Source organism: Schistocerca gregaria, chromosome 1, assembly GCF_023897955.1.
Source record: "Schistocerca gregaria isolate iqSchGreg1 chromosome 1, iqSchGreg1.2, whole genome shotgun sequence".
NCBI lineage: Eukaryota > Metazoa > Arthropoda > Insecta > Orthoptera > Acrididae > Schistocerca > Schistocerca gregaria.
The window spans coordinates 207,533,169-207,545,819 of NC_064920.1; the positions used below are offsets into that span (position 1 = coordinate 207,533,169).

The 12,651-nt window shown below is 47.2% G+C and overlaps 39 non-coding genes across 39 annotated transcripts; all 39 read right to left on the reverse strand.

Annotated features, from left to right (window-relative positions):
* Positions 1-229: 229 nt before the first annotated feature.
* Positions 230-301, reverse strand: Trnat-ugu (transfer RNA threonine (anticodon UGU)). The gene has a single exon. It is a non-coding gene; the product is annotated as a tRNA-Thr (tRNA).
* Positions 302-542: 241 nt separating this feature from the next.
* Positions 543-614, reverse strand: Trnat-ugu (transfer RNA threonine (anticodon UGU)). The gene has a single exon. It is a non-coding gene; the product is annotated as a tRNA-Thr (tRNA).
* Positions 615-855: 241 nt separating this feature from the next.
* Positions 856-927, reverse strand: Trnat-ugu (transfer RNA threonine (anticodon UGU)). The gene has a single exon. It is a non-coding gene; the product is annotated as a tRNA-Thr (tRNA).
* Positions 928-1,168: 241 nt separating this feature from the next.
* Positions 1,169-1,240, reverse strand: Trnat-ugu (transfer RNA threonine (anticodon UGU)). The gene has a single exon. It is a non-coding gene; the product is annotated as a tRNA-Thr (tRNA).
* Positions 1,241-1,481: 241 nt separating this feature from the next.
* Positions 1,482-1,553, reverse strand: Trnat-ugu (transfer RNA threonine (anticodon UGU)). The gene has a single exon. It is a non-coding gene; the product is annotated as a tRNA-Thr (tRNA).
* A 241-nt stretch (positions 1,554-1,794) lies between these two features.
* Trnat-ugu (transfer RNA threonine (anticodon UGU)) lies at positions 1,795-1,866 on the reverse strand. The gene has a single exon. It is a non-coding gene; the product is annotated as a tRNA-Thr (tRNA).
* Positions 1,867-2,091: 225 nt separating this feature from the next.
* On the reverse strand, positions 2,092-2,163 carry Trnat-ugu (transfer RNA threonine (anticodon UGU)). The gene has a single exon. It is a non-coding gene; the product is annotated as a tRNA-Thr (tRNA).
* Positions 2,164-2,404: 241 nt separating this feature from the next.
* Trnat-ugu (transfer RNA threonine (anticodon UGU)) lies at positions 2,405-2,476 on the reverse strand. Its single transcript has one exon. It is a non-coding gene; the product is annotated as a tRNA-Thr (tRNA).
* Positions 2,477-2,794: 318 nt separating this feature from the next.
* Trnat-ugu (transfer RNA threonine (anticodon UGU)) lies at positions 2,795-2,866 on the reverse strand. Its single transcript has one exon. It is a non-coding gene; the product is annotated as a tRNA-Thr (tRNA).
* A 241-nt stretch (positions 2,867-3,107) lies between these two features.
* Trnat-ugu (transfer RNA threonine (anticodon UGU)) lies at positions 3,108-3,179 on the reverse strand. Its single transcript has one exon. It is a non-coding gene; the product is annotated as a tRNA-Thr (tRNA).
* Positions 3,180-3,420: 241 nt separating this feature from the next.
* Positions 3,421-3,492, reverse strand: Trnat-ugu (transfer RNA threonine (anticodon UGU)). The gene has a single exon. It is a non-coding gene; the product is annotated as a tRNA-Thr (tRNA).
* Positions 3,493-3,733: 241 nt separating this feature from the next.
* Positions 3,734-3,805, reverse strand: Trnat-ugu (transfer RNA threonine (anticodon UGU)). Its single transcript has one exon. It is a non-coding gene; the product is annotated as a tRNA-Thr (tRNA).
* A 241-nt stretch (positions 3,806-4,046) lies between these two features.
* Positions 4,047-4,118, reverse strand: Trnat-ugu (transfer RNA threonine (anticodon UGU)). Its single transcript has one exon. It is a non-coding gene; the product is annotated as a tRNA-Thr (tRNA).
* A 241-nt stretch (positions 4,119-4,359) lies between these two features.
* Positions 4,360-4,431, reverse strand: Trnat-ugu (transfer RNA threonine (anticodon UGU)). The gene has a single exon. It is a non-coding gene; the product is annotated as a tRNA-Thr (tRNA).
* Positions 4,432-4,672: 241 nt separating this feature from the next.
* Positions 4,673-4,744, reverse strand: Trnat-ugu (transfer RNA threonine (anticodon UGU)). Its single transcript has one exon. It is a non-coding gene; the product is annotated as a tRNA-Thr (tRNA).
* Positions 4,745-4,985: 241 nt separating this feature from the next.
* Trnap-ugg (transfer RNA proline (anticodon UGG)) lies at positions 4,986-5,057 on the reverse strand. Its single transcript has one exon. It is a non-coding gene; the product is annotated as a tRNA-Pro (tRNA).
* Positions 5,058-5,295: 238 nt separating this feature from the next.
* Trnat-ugu (transfer RNA threonine (anticodon UGU)) lies at positions 5,296-5,369 on the reverse strand. The gene has a single exon. It is a non-coding gene; the product is annotated as a tRNA-Thr (tRNA).
* A 555-nt stretch (positions 5,370-5,924) lies between these two features.
* Positions 5,925-5,996, reverse strand: Trnat-ugu (transfer RNA threonine (anticodon UGU)). Its single transcript has one exon. It is a non-coding gene; the product is annotated as a tRNA-Thr (tRNA).
* A 241-nt stretch (positions 5,997-6,237) lies between these two features.
* Positions 6,238-6,309, reverse strand: Trnat-ugu (transfer RNA threonine (anticodon UGU)). The gene has a single exon. It is a non-coding gene; the product is annotated as a tRNA-Thr (tRNA).
* Positions 6,310-6,550: 241 nt separating this feature from the next.
* On the reverse strand, positions 6,551-6,622 carry Trnat-ugu (transfer RNA threonine (anticodon UGU)). The gene has a single exon. It is a non-coding gene; the product is annotated as a tRNA-Thr (tRNA).
* Positions 6,623-6,863: 241 nt separating this feature from the next.
* On the reverse strand, positions 6,864-6,935 carry Trnat-ugu (transfer RNA threonine (anticodon UGU)). Its single transcript has one exon. It is a non-coding gene; the product is annotated as a tRNA-Thr (tRNA).
* Positions 6,936-7,176: 241 nt separating this feature from the next.
* Positions 7,177-7,248, reverse strand: Trnat-ugu (transfer RNA threonine (anticodon UGU)). Its single transcript has one exon. It is a non-coding gene; the product is annotated as a tRNA-Thr (tRNA).
* A 241-nt stretch (positions 7,249-7,489) lies between these two features.
* On the reverse strand, positions 7,490-7,561 carry Trnat-ugu (transfer RNA threonine (anticodon UGU)). Its single transcript has one exon. It is a non-coding gene; the product is annotated as a tRNA-Thr (tRNA).
* Positions 7,562-7,802: 241 nt separating this feature from the next.
* Trnat-ugu (transfer RNA threonine (anticodon UGU)) lies at positions 7,803-7,874 on the reverse strand. Its single transcript has one exon. It is a non-coding gene; the product is annotated as a tRNA-Thr (tRNA).
* A 241-nt stretch (positions 7,875-8,115) lies between these two features.
* Positions 8,116-8,187, reverse strand: Trnat-ugu (transfer RNA threonine (anticodon UGU)). Its single transcript has one exon. It is a non-coding gene; the product is annotated as a tRNA-Thr (tRNA).
* A 241-nt stretch (positions 8,188-8,428) lies between these two features.
* Trnat-ugu (transfer RNA threonine (anticodon UGU)) lies at positions 8,429-8,500 on the reverse strand. The gene has a single exon. It is a non-coding gene; the product is annotated as a tRNA-Thr (tRNA).
* Positions 8,501-8,741: 241 nt separating this feature from the next.
* On the reverse strand, positions 8,742-8,813 carry Trnat-ugu (transfer RNA threonine (anticodon UGU)). Its single transcript has one exon. It is a non-coding gene; the product is annotated as a tRNA-Thr (tRNA).
* A 241-nt stretch (positions 8,814-9,054) lies between these two features.
* Trnat-ugu (transfer RNA threonine (anticodon UGU)) lies at positions 9,055-9,126 on the reverse strand. The gene has a single exon. It is a non-coding gene; the product is annotated as a tRNA-Thr (tRNA).
* A 241-nt stretch (positions 9,127-9,367) lies between these two features.
* Positions 9,368-9,439, reverse strand: Trnat-ugu (transfer RNA threonine (anticodon UGU)). The gene has a single exon. It is a non-coding gene; the product is annotated as a tRNA-Thr (tRNA).
* Positions 9,440-9,680: 241 nt separating this feature from the next.
* Trnat-ugu (transfer RNA threonine (anticodon UGU)) lies at positions 9,681-9,752 on the reverse strand. The gene has a single exon. It is a non-coding gene; the product is annotated as a tRNA-Thr (tRNA).
* A 241-nt stretch (positions 9,753-9,993) lies between these two features.
* Trnat-ugu (transfer RNA threonine (anticodon UGU)) lies at positions 9,994-10,065 on the reverse strand. Its single transcript has one exon. It is a non-coding gene; the product is annotated as a tRNA-Thr (tRNA).
* A 241-nt stretch (positions 10,066-10,306) lies between these two features.
* On the reverse strand, positions 10,307-10,378 carry Trnat-ugu (transfer RNA threonine (anticodon UGU)). Its single transcript has one exon. It is a non-coding gene; the product is annotated as a tRNA-Thr (tRNA).
* A 241-nt stretch (positions 10,379-10,619) lies between these two features.
* On the reverse strand, positions 10,620-10,691 carry Trnat-ugu (transfer RNA threonine (anticodon UGU)). Its single transcript has one exon. It is a non-coding gene; the product is annotated as a tRNA-Thr (tRNA).
* A 241-nt stretch (positions 10,692-10,932) lies between these two features.
* Positions 10,933-11,004, reverse strand: Trnaa-ugc (transfer RNA alanine (anticodon UGC)). The gene has a single exon. It is a non-coding gene; the product is annotated as a tRNA-Ala (tRNA).
* Positions 11,005-11,245: 241 nt separating this feature from the next.
* On the reverse strand, positions 11,246-11,317 carry Trnat-ugu (transfer RNA threonine (anticodon UGU)). The gene has a single exon. It is a non-coding gene; the product is annotated as a tRNA-Thr (tRNA).
* A 241-nt stretch (positions 11,318-11,558) lies between these two features.
* Trnat-ugu (transfer RNA threonine (anticodon UGU)) lies at positions 11,559-11,630 on the reverse strand. The gene has a single exon. It is a non-coding gene; the product is annotated as a tRNA-Thr (tRNA).
* A 241-nt stretch (positions 11,631-11,871) lies between these two features.
* Positions 11,872-11,943, reverse strand: Trnat-ugu (transfer RNA threonine (anticodon UGU)). Its single transcript has one exon. It is a non-coding gene; the product is annotated as a tRNA-Thr (tRNA).
* Positions 11,944-12,184: 241 nt separating this feature from the next.
* Trnat-ugu (transfer RNA threonine (anticodon UGU)) lies at positions 12,185-12,256 on the reverse strand. The gene has a single exon. It is a non-coding gene; the product is annotated as a tRNA-Thr (tRNA).
* Positions 12,257-12,494: 238 nt separating this feature from the next.
* On the reverse strand, positions 12,495-12,568 carry Trnat-ugu (transfer RNA threonine (anticodon UGU)). The gene has a single exon. It is a non-coding gene; the product is annotated as a tRNA-Thr (tRNA).
* Positions 12,569-12,651: the final 83 nt, after the last annotated feature.

A 12,651-nucleotide genomic window follows, 5' to 3' on the forward strand; every position in this document is an offset into this window, starting at 1 on the left:
CTCTTCTTTGCCACAGTGTTCAAGAGAAATACAATTCAGAGCTAATAAAATGCGTACAAAGAGTTACTCTGGCACAACAATTCGCTACCACTGAGGTCCACAGCGAAGACTGACTGGGTGCTGCCGTCTTTCGTCTATCGTCATCTGTGATCTTGGCTCAGGCCCGAAAAGACACGCTATTTTGAAATTTTCGGTTCAAAGGATTATATTGGCCCATTTAAAATTGTGCTGCCCCCTGTGAGAATCGAACTCACGACCCCTGGTTTACAAGACCAGTGCTCTGCCCCTGAGCTAAGGAGGCTGTTGCAGCACATGCTTCTTTGCCACAGTGTTCAAGAGAAATACAATTCAGAGCTAATAAAATGCGTACAAAGAGTTACTCTGGCACAACAATTCGCTACCATTGAGGTCCACAGCGAAGACTGACTGGGTGCTGCCGTCTTTCGTCTATCGTCATCTGTGATCTTGGCTCAGGCCCGAAAAGACACGCTATTTTGAAATTTTCGGTTCAAAGGATTATATTGGCCCATTTAAAATTGTGCTGCCCTCTGTGAGAATCGAACTCACGAACCCTGGTTTACAAGACCAGTGCTCTGCCCCTGAGCTAAGGAGGCTGTTGCAGCACACGCTTCTTTGCCACAGTGTTCAAGAGAAATACAATTCAGAGCTAATAAAATGCGTACAAAGAGTTACTCTGGCACAACAATTCGCTACCACTGAGGTCCACAGCGAAGACTGACTGGGTGCTGCCGTCTTTCGTCTATCGTCATCTGTGATCTTGGCTCAGGCCCGAAAAGACACGCTATTTTGAAATTTTCGGTTCAAAGGATTATATTGGCCCATTTAAAATTGTGCTGCCCCCTGTGAGAATCGAACTCACGACCCCTGGTTTACAAGACCAGTGCTCTGCCCCTGAGCTAAGGAGGCTGTTGCAGCACACGCTTCTTTGCCACAGTGTTCAAGAGAAATACAATTCAGAGCTAATAAAATGCGTACAAAGAGTTACTCTGGCACAACAATTCGCTACCACTGAGGTCCACAGCGAAGACTGACTGGGTGCTGCCGTCTTTCGTCTATCGTCATCTGTGATCTTGGCTCAGGCCCGAAAAGACACGCTATTTTGAAATTTTCGGTTCAAACGATTATATTGGCCCATTTAAAATTGTGCTGCCCCCTGTGAGAATCGAACTCACGACCCCTGGTTTACAAGACCAGTGCTCTGCCCCTGAGCTAAGGAGGCTGTTGCAGCACACGCTTCTTTGCCACAGTGTTCAAGAGAAATACAATTCAGAGCTAATAAAGTGCGTACAAAGAGTTACTCTGGCACAACAATTCGCTACCACTGAGGTCCACAGCGAAGACTGACTGGGTGCTGCCGTCTTTCGTCTATCGTCATCTGTGATCTTGGCCCAGGCCCGAAAAGACACGCTATTTTGAAATTTTCGGTTCAAACGATTATATTGGCCCATTTAAAATTGTGCTGCCCCCTGTGAGAATCGAACTCACGACCCCTGGTTTACAAGACCAGTGCTCTGCCCCGGAGCTAAGGAGGCTATTGCAGCACACACTTCTTTGCCACAGTGTTCAAGAGAAATACAATTCAGAGCTTATAAAATGCGTACAAAGAGTTACTCTGGCACAACAATTCGCTACCACTGAGGTCCACAGCGAAGACTGACTGGGTGCTGCCGTCTTTCGTCTATCGTCATCTGTGATCTTGGCTCAGGCCCGAAAAGACACGCTATTTTGAAATTTTCGGTTCAAAGGATTATATTGGCCCATTTAAAATTGTGCTGCCCCCTGTGAGAATCGAACTCACGACCACTGGTTTACAAGACCAGTGCTCTGCCCCTGAGCTAAGGAGGCTGTTGCAGCACACGCTTCTTTGCCACAGTGTTCAGAGCTAATAAAATGCGTACAAAGAGTTACTCTGGCACAACAATTCGCTACCACTGAGGTCCACAGCGAAGACTGACTGGGTGCTGCCGTCTTTCGTCTATCGTCATCTGTGATCTTGGCTCAGGCCCGAAAAGACACGCTATTTTGAAATTTTCGGTTCAAAGGATTATATTGGCCCATTTAAAATTGTGCTGTCCCCTGTGAGAATCGAACTCACGACCCCTGGTTTACAAGACCAGTGCTCTGCCCCTGAGCTAAGGAGGCTGTTACAGCACACGCTTCTTTGCCACAGTGTTCAAGAGAAATACAATTCAGAGCTAATAAAATGCGTACAAAGAGTTACTCTGGCACAACAATTCGCTACCACTGAGGTCCACAGCGAAGACTGACTGGGTGCTGCCGTCTTTCGTCTATCGTCATCTGTGATCTTGGCTCAGGCCCGAAAAGACACGCTATTTTGAAATTTTCGGTTCAAAGGATTATATTGGCCCATTTAAAATTGTGCTGCCCCCTGTGAGAATCGAACTCACGACCCCTGGTTTACAAGACCAGTGCTCTGCCCCTGAGCTAAGGAGGCTATTGCAGCACACACTTCTTTGCCACAGTGTTCAAGAGAAATACAAGACCAGTGCTCTGCCACTGAGCTAAGGAGGCTGTTGCAGCACACGCTTCTTTGCCACAGTGTTCAAGAGAAATACAATTCAGAGCTAATAAAATGCGTACAAAGAGTTACTCTGGCACAACAATTCGCTACCACTGAGGTCCACAGCGAAGACTGACTGGGTGCTGCCGTCTTTCGTCTATCGTCATCTGTGATCTTGGCTCAGGCCCGAAGAGACACGCTATTTTGAAATTTTCGGTTCAAAGGATTATATTGGCCCATTTAAAATTGTGCTGCCCCCTGTGAGAATCGAACTCACGACCCCTGGTTTACAAGACCAGTGCTCTGCCCCTGAGCTAAGGAGGCTGTTGCAGCACACGCTTCCTTGCCACAGTGTTCAAGAGAAATACAATTCAGAGCTAATAAAATGCGTACAAAGAGTTACTCTGGCACAACAATTCGCTACCACTGAGGTCCACAGCGAAGACTGACTGGGTGCTGCCGTCTTTCGTCTATCGTCATCTGTGATCTTGGCTCAGGCCCGAAAAGACACGCTATTTGGAAATTTTCGGTTCAAAGGATTATATTGGCCCATTTAAAATTGTGCTGCCCCCTGTGAGAATCGAACTCACGACCCCTGGTTTACAAGACCAGTGCTCTGCCCCTGAGCTAAGGAGGCTGTTGCAGCACACGCTTCTTTGCCACAGTGTTCAAGAGAAATACAATTCAGAGCTAATATAATGTGTAAAAAGAGTTACTCTGGCACAACAATTCGCTACCACTGAGGTCCACAGCGAAGACTGACTGGGTGCTGCCGTCTTTCGTCTATCGTCATCTGTGATCTTGGCTCAGGCCCGAAAAGACACGCTATTTTGAAATTTTCGGTTCAAAGGATTATATTGGCCCATTTAAAATTGTGCTGCCCCCTGTGAGAATCGAACTCACGACCCCTGGTTTACAAGACCAGTGCTCTGCCCCTGAGCTAAGGAGGCTGTTGCAGCACACGCTTCTTTGCCACAGTGTTCAAGAGAAATACAATTCAGAGCTAATAAAATGCGTACAAAGAGTTACTCTGGCACAACAATTCGCTACCACTGAGGTCCACAGCGAAGACTGACTGGGTGCTGCCGTCTTTCGTCTATCGTCATCTGTGATCTTGGCTCAGGCCCGAAAAGACACGCTATTTTGAAATTTTCGGTTCAAAGGATTATATTGGCCCATTTAAAATTGTGCTGCCCCCTGTGAGAATCGAACTCACGACCCCTGGTTTACAAGACCAGTGCTCTGCCCCTGAGCTAAGGAGGCTGTTGCAGCACACGCTTCTTTGCCACAGTGTTCAAGAGAAATACAATTCAGAGCTTATAAAATGCGTACAAAGAGTTACTCTGGCACAACAATTCGCTACCACTGAGGTCCACAGCGAAGACTGACTGGGTGCTGCCGTCTTTCGTCTATCGTCATCTGTGATCTTGGCTCAGGCCCGAAAAGACACGCTATTTTGAAATTTTCGGTTCAAAGGATTATATTGGCCCATTTAAAATTGTGCTGCCCCCTGTGAGAATCGAACTCACGACCCCTGGTTTACAAGACCAGTGCTCTGCCCCTGAGCTAAGGAGGCTGTTGCAGCACACGCTTCTTTGCCACAGTGTTCAAGAGAAATACAATTCAGAGCTTACAAAATGGGTATAAAGAGTTACTCTGGCACAACAATTCGCTACCACTGAGGTCCACAGCGAAGACTGACTGGGTGCTGCCGTCTTTCGTCTATCGTCATCTGTGATCTTGGCTCAGGCCCGAAAAGACACGCTATTTTGAAATTTTCGGTTCAAAGGATTATATTGGCCCATTTAAAATTGTGCTGCCCCCTGTGAGAATCGAACTCACGACCCCTGGTTTACAAGACCAGTGCTCTGCCCCTGAGCTAAGGAGGCTGTTGCAGCACACGCTTCTTTGCCACAGTGTTCAAGAGAAATACAATTCAGAGCTAATAAAATGCGTACAAAGAGTTACTCTGGCACAACAATTCGCTACCACTGAGGTCCACAGCGAAGACTGACTGGGTGCTGCCGTCTTTCGTCTATCGTCATCTGTGATCTTGGCTCAGGCCCGAAAAGACACGCTATTTTGAAATTTTCGGTTCAAAGGATTATATTGGCCCATTTAAAATTGTGCTGCCCCCTGTGAGAATCGAACTCACGACCCCTGGTTTACAAGACCAGTGCTCTGCCCCTGAGCTAAGGAGGCTGTTGCAGCGCACGCTTCTTTGCCACAGTGTTCAAGAGAAATACAATTCAGAGCTTATAAAATGCGTACAAAGAGTTACTCTGGCACAACAATTCGCTACCACTGAGGTCCACAGCGAAGACTGACTGGGTGCTGCCGTCTTTCGTCTATCGTCATCTGTGATCTTGGCTCAGGCCCGAAAAGACACGCTATTTTGAAATTTTCGGTTCAAAGGATTATATTGGCCCATTTAAAATTGTGCTGCCCCCTGTGAGAATCGAACTCACGACCCCTGGTTTCCAAGACCAGTGCTCTGCCCCTGAGCTAAGGAGGCTGTTGCAGCACACGCTTCTTTGCCACAGTGTTCAAGAGAAATACAATTCAGAGCTTATAAAATGCGTACAAAGAGTTACTCTGGCACAACAATTCGCTACCACTGAGGTCCACAGCGAAGACTGACTGGGTGCTGCCGTCTTTCGTCTATCGTCATCTGTGATCTTGGCTCAGGCCCGAAAAGACACGCTATTTTGAAATTTTCGGTTCAAAGGATTATATTGGCCCATTTAAAATTGTGCTGCCCCTGTGAGAATCGAACTCACGACCCCTGGTTTACAAGGCCAGTGCTCTGCCCCTGAGCTAAGGAGGCTGTTGCAGCACACGCTTCTTTGCCACAGTGTTCAAGAGAAATACAATTCAGAGCTAATAAAATGCGTACAAAGAGTTACTCTGGCACAACAATTCGCTACCACTGAGGTCCACAGCGAAGACTGACTGGGTGCTGCCGTCTTTCGTCTATCGTCATCTGTGATCTTGGCTCAGGCCTGAAAAGACACGCTATTTTGAAATTTTCGGTTCAAAGGATTATATTGGCCCATTTAAAATTGTGCTGCCCCCTGTGAGAATCGAACTCACGACCCCTGGGTTAACAAGACCAGTGCGCTGCCCCTGAGCTAAGGAGGCTGTTGCAGCACACACTTCTTTGCCACAGTGTTCAAGAGAAATACAATTCAGAGCTAATAAAATGCGTACAAAGTGTTACTCTGGCACAACAATTCGCTACCACTGAGGTCCACAGCGAAGACTGACTGGGTGCTGCCGTCTTTCGTCTATCGTCATCTGTGATCTTGGCTCAGGCCCGAAAAGACACGCTATTTTGAAATTTTCGGTTCAAAGGATTATATTGGCCCATTTAAAATTGTGCTGCACCCTGTGAGAATCGAACTCACGACCCCTGGTTTACAAGACCAGTGCTCTGCCCCTGAGCTAAGGAGGCTGTTGCAGCACACGCTTCTTTGCCACAGTGTTCAAGAGAAATACAATTCAGAGCTAATAAAATGCGTACAAAGAGTTACTCTGGCACAACAATTCGCTACCACTGAGGTCCACAGCGAAGACTGACTGGGTGCTGCCGTCTTTCGTCTATCGTCATCTGTGATCTTGGCTCAGGCCCGAAAAGACACGCTATTTTGAAATTTTCGGTTCAAAGGATTATATTGGCCCATTTAAAATTGTGCTGCCCCCTGTGAGAATCGAACTCACGACCCCTGGTTTACAAGACAAGTGCTCTGCCCCTGAGCTAAGGGTGCTCTTGCAGCACACGCTTCTTTGCCACAGTGTTCAAGAGAAATACAATTCAGAGCTTATAAAATGCGTACAAAGAGTTACTCTGGCACAACAATTCGCTACCACTGAGGTCCACAGCGAAGACTGACTGGGTGCTGCCGTCTTTCGTCTATCGTCATCTGTGATCTTGGCTCAGGCCCGAAAAGACACGCTATTTTGAAATTTTCGGTTCAAAGGATTATATTGGCCCATTTAAAATTGTGCTGCCCCCTGTGAGAATCGAACTCACGACCCCTGGTTTACAAGACCAGTGCTCTGCCCCTGAGCTAAGGAGGCTGTTGCAGCACACACTTCTTTGCCACAGTGTTCAAGAGAAATACAATTCAGAGCTAATAAAATGCGTACAAAGAGTTACTCTGGCACAACAATTCGCTACCACTGAGGTCCACAGCGAAGACTGACTGGGTGCTGCCGTCTTTCGTCTATCGTCATCTGTGATCTTGGCTCAGGCCCGAAAAGACACGCTATTTTGAAATTTTCGGTTCAAAGGATTATATTGGCCCATTTAAAATTGTGCTGCCCCCTGTGAGAATCGAACTCACGACCCCTGGTTTACAAGACCAGTGCTCTGCCCCTGAGCTAAGGAGGCTGTTGCAGCACACGCTTCTTTGCTACAGTGTTCAAGAGAAATACAATTCAGAGCTAATAAAATGCGTACAAAGAGTTACTCTGGCACAACAATTCGCTACCACTGAGGTCCACAGCGAAGATTGACTGGGTGCTGCCGTCTTTCGTCTATCGTCATCTGTGATCTTGGCTCAGGCCCGAAAAGACACGCTATTTTGAAATTTTCGGTTCAAAGGATTATATTGGCCCATTTAAAATTGTGCTGCCCCCTGTGAGAATCGAACTCACGACCCCTGGTTTACAAGACCAGTGCTCTGCCCCTGAGCTAAGGAGGCTGTTGCAGCACACGCTTCTTTGCCACAGTGTTCAAGAGAAATACAATTCAGAGCTAATAAAATGCGTACAAAGAGTTACTCTGGCACAACAATTCGCTACCACTGAGGTCCACAGCGAAGACTGACTGGGTGCTGCCGTCTTTCGTCTATCGTCATCTGTGATCTTGGCTCAGGCCCGAAAAGACACGCTATTTTGAAATTTTCGGTTCAAAGGATTATATTGGCCCATTTAAAATTGTGCTGCCCCCTGTGAGAATCGAACTCACGACCCTTGGTTTACAAGACCAGTGCTCTGTCCCTGAGCTAAGGAGGCTGTTGCAGCACACACTTCTTTGCCACAGTGTTCAAGAGAAATACAATTCAGAGCTTATAAAATGCGTACAAAGAGTTACTCTGGCACAACAATTCGCTACCACTGAGGTCCACAGCGAAGACTGACTGGGTGCTGCCGTCTTTCGTCTATCGTCATCTGTGATCTTGGCTCAGGCCCGAAAAGACCCGCTATTTTGAAATTTTCGGTTCAAAGGATTATATTGGCCCATTTAAAATTGTGCTGCCCCCTGTGAGAATCGAACTCACGACCCCTGGTTTACAAGACCAGTGCTCTGCCCCTGAGCTAAGGAGGCTGTTGCAGCACACGCTTCTTTGCCACAGTGTTCAAGAGAAATACAATTCAGAGCTAATAAAATGCGTACAAAGAGTTACTCTGGCACAACAATTCGCTACCACTGAGGTCCACAGCGAAGACTGACTGGGTGCTGCCGTCTTTCGTCTATCGTCATCTGTGATCTTGGCTCAGGCCCGAAAAGACACGCTATTTTGAAATTTTCGGTTCAAAGGATTATATTGGCCCATTTAAAATTGTGCTGCCCCCTGTGAGAATCGAACTCACGACCCCTGGTTTACAAGACCAGTGCTCTGCCCCTGAGCTAAGGAGGCTGTTGCAGCACACGCTTCTTTGCCACAGTGTTCAAGAGAAATACAATTCAGAGCTAATAAAATGCGTACAAAGAGTTACTCTGGCACAACAATTCGCTACCACTGAGGTCCACTGCGAAGACTGACTGGGTGCTGCCGTCTTTCGTCTATCGTCATCTGTGATCTTGGCTCAGGCCCGAAAAGACACGCTATTTTGAAATTTTCGGTTCAAAGGATTATATTGGCCCATTTAAAATTGTGCTGCCCCCTGTGAGAATCGAACTCACGACCCCTGGTTTACAAGACCAGTGCTCTGCCCCTGAGCTAAGGAGCCTGTTGCAGCACACACTTCTTTGCCACAGTGTTCAAGAGAAATACAATTCAGAGCTTATAAAATGCGTACAAAGGGTTACTCTGGCACAACAATTCGCTACCACTGAGGTCCACAGCCAAGACTGACTGGGTGCTGCCGTCTTTCGTCTATCGTCATCTGTGATCTTGGCTCAGGCCCGAAAAGACACGCTATTTTGAAATTTTCGGTTCAAAGGATTATATTGGCCCATTTAAAATTGTGCTGCCCCCTGTGAGAATCGAACTCACGACCCCTGGTTTACAAGACCAGTGCTCTGCCCCTGAGCTAAGGAGGCTGTTGCAGCACACGCTTCTTTGCCACAGTGTTCAAGAGAAATACAATTCAGAGCTTATAAAATGCGTGCAAAGAGTTACTCTGGCACAACAATTCGCGACCATTGAGGTCCACAGCGAAGACTGACTGGGTGCTGCCGTCTTTCGTCCATCGTCATCTGTGATCTTGGCTCAGGCCCGAAAAGACACGCTATTTTGAAATTTTCGGTTCAAAGGATTATATTGGCCCATTTAAAATTGTGCTGCCCCCTGTGAGAATCGAACTCACGACCCCTGGTTTACAAGACCAGTGCTCTGCCCCTGAGCTAAGGAGGCTGTTGCAGCACACGCTTCTTTGCCACAGTGTTCAAGAGAAATACAATTCAGAGCTTATAAAATGCGTACAAAGAGTTACTCTGACACAACAATTCGCTACCACTGAGGTCCACAGCGAAGACTGACTGGGTGCTGCCGTCTTTCGTCTATCGTCATCTGTGATCTTGGCTCAGGCCCGAAAAGACACGCTATTTTGAAATTTTCGGTTCAAACTATTATATTGGCCCATTTAAGATTGTGCTGCCCCCTGTGAGAATCGAACTCACGACCCCTGGTTTACAAGACCAGTGCTCCGCCCCTGAGCTAAGGAGGCTGTTGCAGCGCACGCTTCTTTGCCACAGTGTTCAAGAGAAATACAATTCAGAGCTTATAAAATGCGTACAAAGAGTTACTCTGGCACAACAATTCGCTACCACTGAGGTCCACAGCGAAGACTGACTGGGTGCTGCCGTCTTTCGTCTATCGTCATCTGTGATCTTGGCTCAGGCCCGAAAAGACACGCTATTTTGAAATTTTCGGTCAAAAGAATTATATTGGCCCATTTAAAATTGTGCTGCCCCCTGTGAGAATCGAACTCACGACCCCTGGTTTACAAGACCAGTGCTCTGCCCCTGAGCTAAGGAGGCTGTTGCAGCACACGCTTCTTTGCCACAGTGTTCAAGAGAAATACAATTCAGAGCTAATAAAATGCGTACAAAGAGTTACTCTGGCACAACAATTCGCTACCACTGAGGTCCACAGCGAAGACTGACTGGGTGCTGCCGTCTTTCGTCTATCGTCATCTGTGATCTTGGCTCAGGCCCGAAAAGACACGCTATTTTGAAATTTTCGGTTCAAAGGATTATATTGGCCCATTTAAAATTGTGCTGCCCCCTGTGAGAATCGAACTCACGACCCCTGGTTTACAAGACCAGTGCTCTGCCCCTGAGCTAAGGAGGCTGTTGCAGCGCACGCTTCTTTGCCACAGTGTTCAAGAGAAATACCATTCAGAGCTTATAAAATGCGTACAAAGAGTTACTCTGGCACAATAATTCGCTACCACTGAGGTCCACAGCGAAGACTGACTGGGTGCTGCCGTCTTTCGTCTATCAACATCTGTGATCTTGGCTCAGGCCCGAAAAGACACGCTATTTTGAAATTTTCGGTTCAAAGGATTATATTGGCCCATTTAAAATTGTGCTGCCCCCTGTGAGAATCGAACTCACGACCCCTGGTTTACAAGACCAGTGCTCTGCCCCTGAGCTAAGGAGGCTGTTGCAGCACACACTTCTTTGCCACAGTGTTCAAGAGAAATACAATTCAGAGCTTATAAAATGCGTACAAAGAGTTACTCTGGCACAACAATTCGCTACCACTGAGGTCCACAGCGAAGACTGACTGGGTGCTGCCGTCTTTCGTCTATCGTCATCTGTGATCTTGGCTCAGGCCCGAAAAGACACGCTATTTTGAAATTTTCGGTTCAAAGGATTATATTGGCCCATTTAAAATTGTGCTGCCCCCTGTGAGAATCGAACCCACGACCCCTGGTTTACAAGACCGGTGCTCTGCCCCTGAGCTAAGGAGGCTGTTGCAGCACACGCTTCTTTGCCACAGTGTTCAAGAGAAATACAATTCAGAGCTTATAAAATGCTTACAAAGAGTTACTCTGGCACAACAATTCGCTACCACTGAGGTCCACAGCGAAGACTGACTGGGTGCTGCCGTCTTTCGTCTATCGTCATCTGTGATCTTGGCTCAGGCCCGAAAGGACACGCTATTTTGAAATTTTCGGTTCAAAGGATTGTATTGGCCCATTTAAAATTGTGCTGCCCCCTGTGAGAATCGAACTAATGACCCCTGGTTTGCAAGACCAGTGCTCTGCCCCTGAGCTAAGGAGGCTGTTGCAGCACACGCTTCTTTGCCACAGTGTTCAAGAGAAATACAATTCAGAGCTAATAAAATGCGTACAAAGAGTTACTCTGGCACAACAATTCGCTACCACTGAGGTCCACAGCGAAGACTGACTGGGTGCTGCCGTCTTTCGTCTATCGTCATCTGTGATCTTGGCTCAGGCCCGAAAAGACACGCTATTTTGAAATTTTCGGTTCAAAGGATTATATTGGCCCATTTATAATTGTGCTGCCCCCTGTGAGAATCGAACTCACGACCCCTGGTTTACAAGACCAGTGCTCTGCCCCTGAGCTAAGGAGGCTGTTGCAGCACACGCTTCTTTGCCACAGTGTTCAAGAGAAATACAATTCAGAGCTAATAAAATGCGTACAAAGAGTCACTCTGGCACAACAATTCGCTACCACTGAGGTCCACAGCGAAGACTGACTGGGTGCTGCCGTCTTTCGTCTATCGTCATCTGTGATCTTGGCTCAGGCCCGAAAAGACACGCTATTTTGAAATTTTCGGTTCAAAGGATTATATTGGCCCATTTAAAATTGTGCAGCCCCCTGTGAGAATCGAACTCACGACCCCTGGTTTACAAGACCAGTGCTCTGCCCCTGAGCTAAGGAGGCTGTTGCAGCACACGCTTCTTTGCCACAGTGTTCAAGAGAAATACAATTCAGAGCTTGTAAAATGCGTACAAAGAGTTACTCTGGCACAACAATTCGCTACCACTGAGGTCCACAGCGAAGACTGACTGGGTGCTGCCGTCTTTCGTCCATCGTCATCTGTGATCTTGGCTCAGGCCCGAAAAGACACGCTATTTTGAAATTTTCGGTTCAAAGGATTATATTGGCCCATTTAAAATTGTGCTGCCCCGTGTGAGAATCGAACTCACGACCCCTGGTTTACAAGACCAGTGCTCTGCCCCTGAGCTAAGGAGGCTGTTGCAGCACACGCTTCTTTGCCACAGTGTTCAAGAGAAATACAATTCAGAGCTTATAAAATGCGTACAAAGAGTTACTCTGGCACAACAATTCGCTACCAATGAGGTCCACAGCGAAGACTGACTGGGTGCTGCCGTCTTTCGTCTATCGTCATCTGTGATCTTGGCTCAGGCCCGAAAAGACACGCTATTTTGAAATTTTCGGTTCAAAGGATTATATTGGCCCATTTAAAATTGTGCTGCTCCCTGTGAGAATCGAACTCACGACCCCTGGTTTACAAGACCAGTGCTCTGCCCCTGAGCTAAGGAGGCTGTTGCAGCACACGCTTCTTTGCCACAGTGTTCAAGAGAAATACAATTCAGAGCTTATAAAATGCGTACAAAGAGTTACTCTGGCACAACAATTCGCTACCACTGAGGTCCACAGCGAAGACTGACTGGGTGCTGCCGTCTTTCGTCTATCGTCATCTGTGATCTTGGCTCAGGCCCTAAGAGACACGCTATTTTGAAATTTTCGGTTCAAAGGATTATATTGGCCCATTTAAAATTGTGCTGCCCCTGTGAGATTCGAACTCACGACCCCTGGTTTACAAGGCCAGTGCTCTGCCCCTGAGCTAAGGAGGCTGTTGCAGCACACACTTCTTTGCCACAGTGTTCAAGAGAAATACAATTCAGAGCTTATAAAATGCGTACAAAGAGTTACTCTG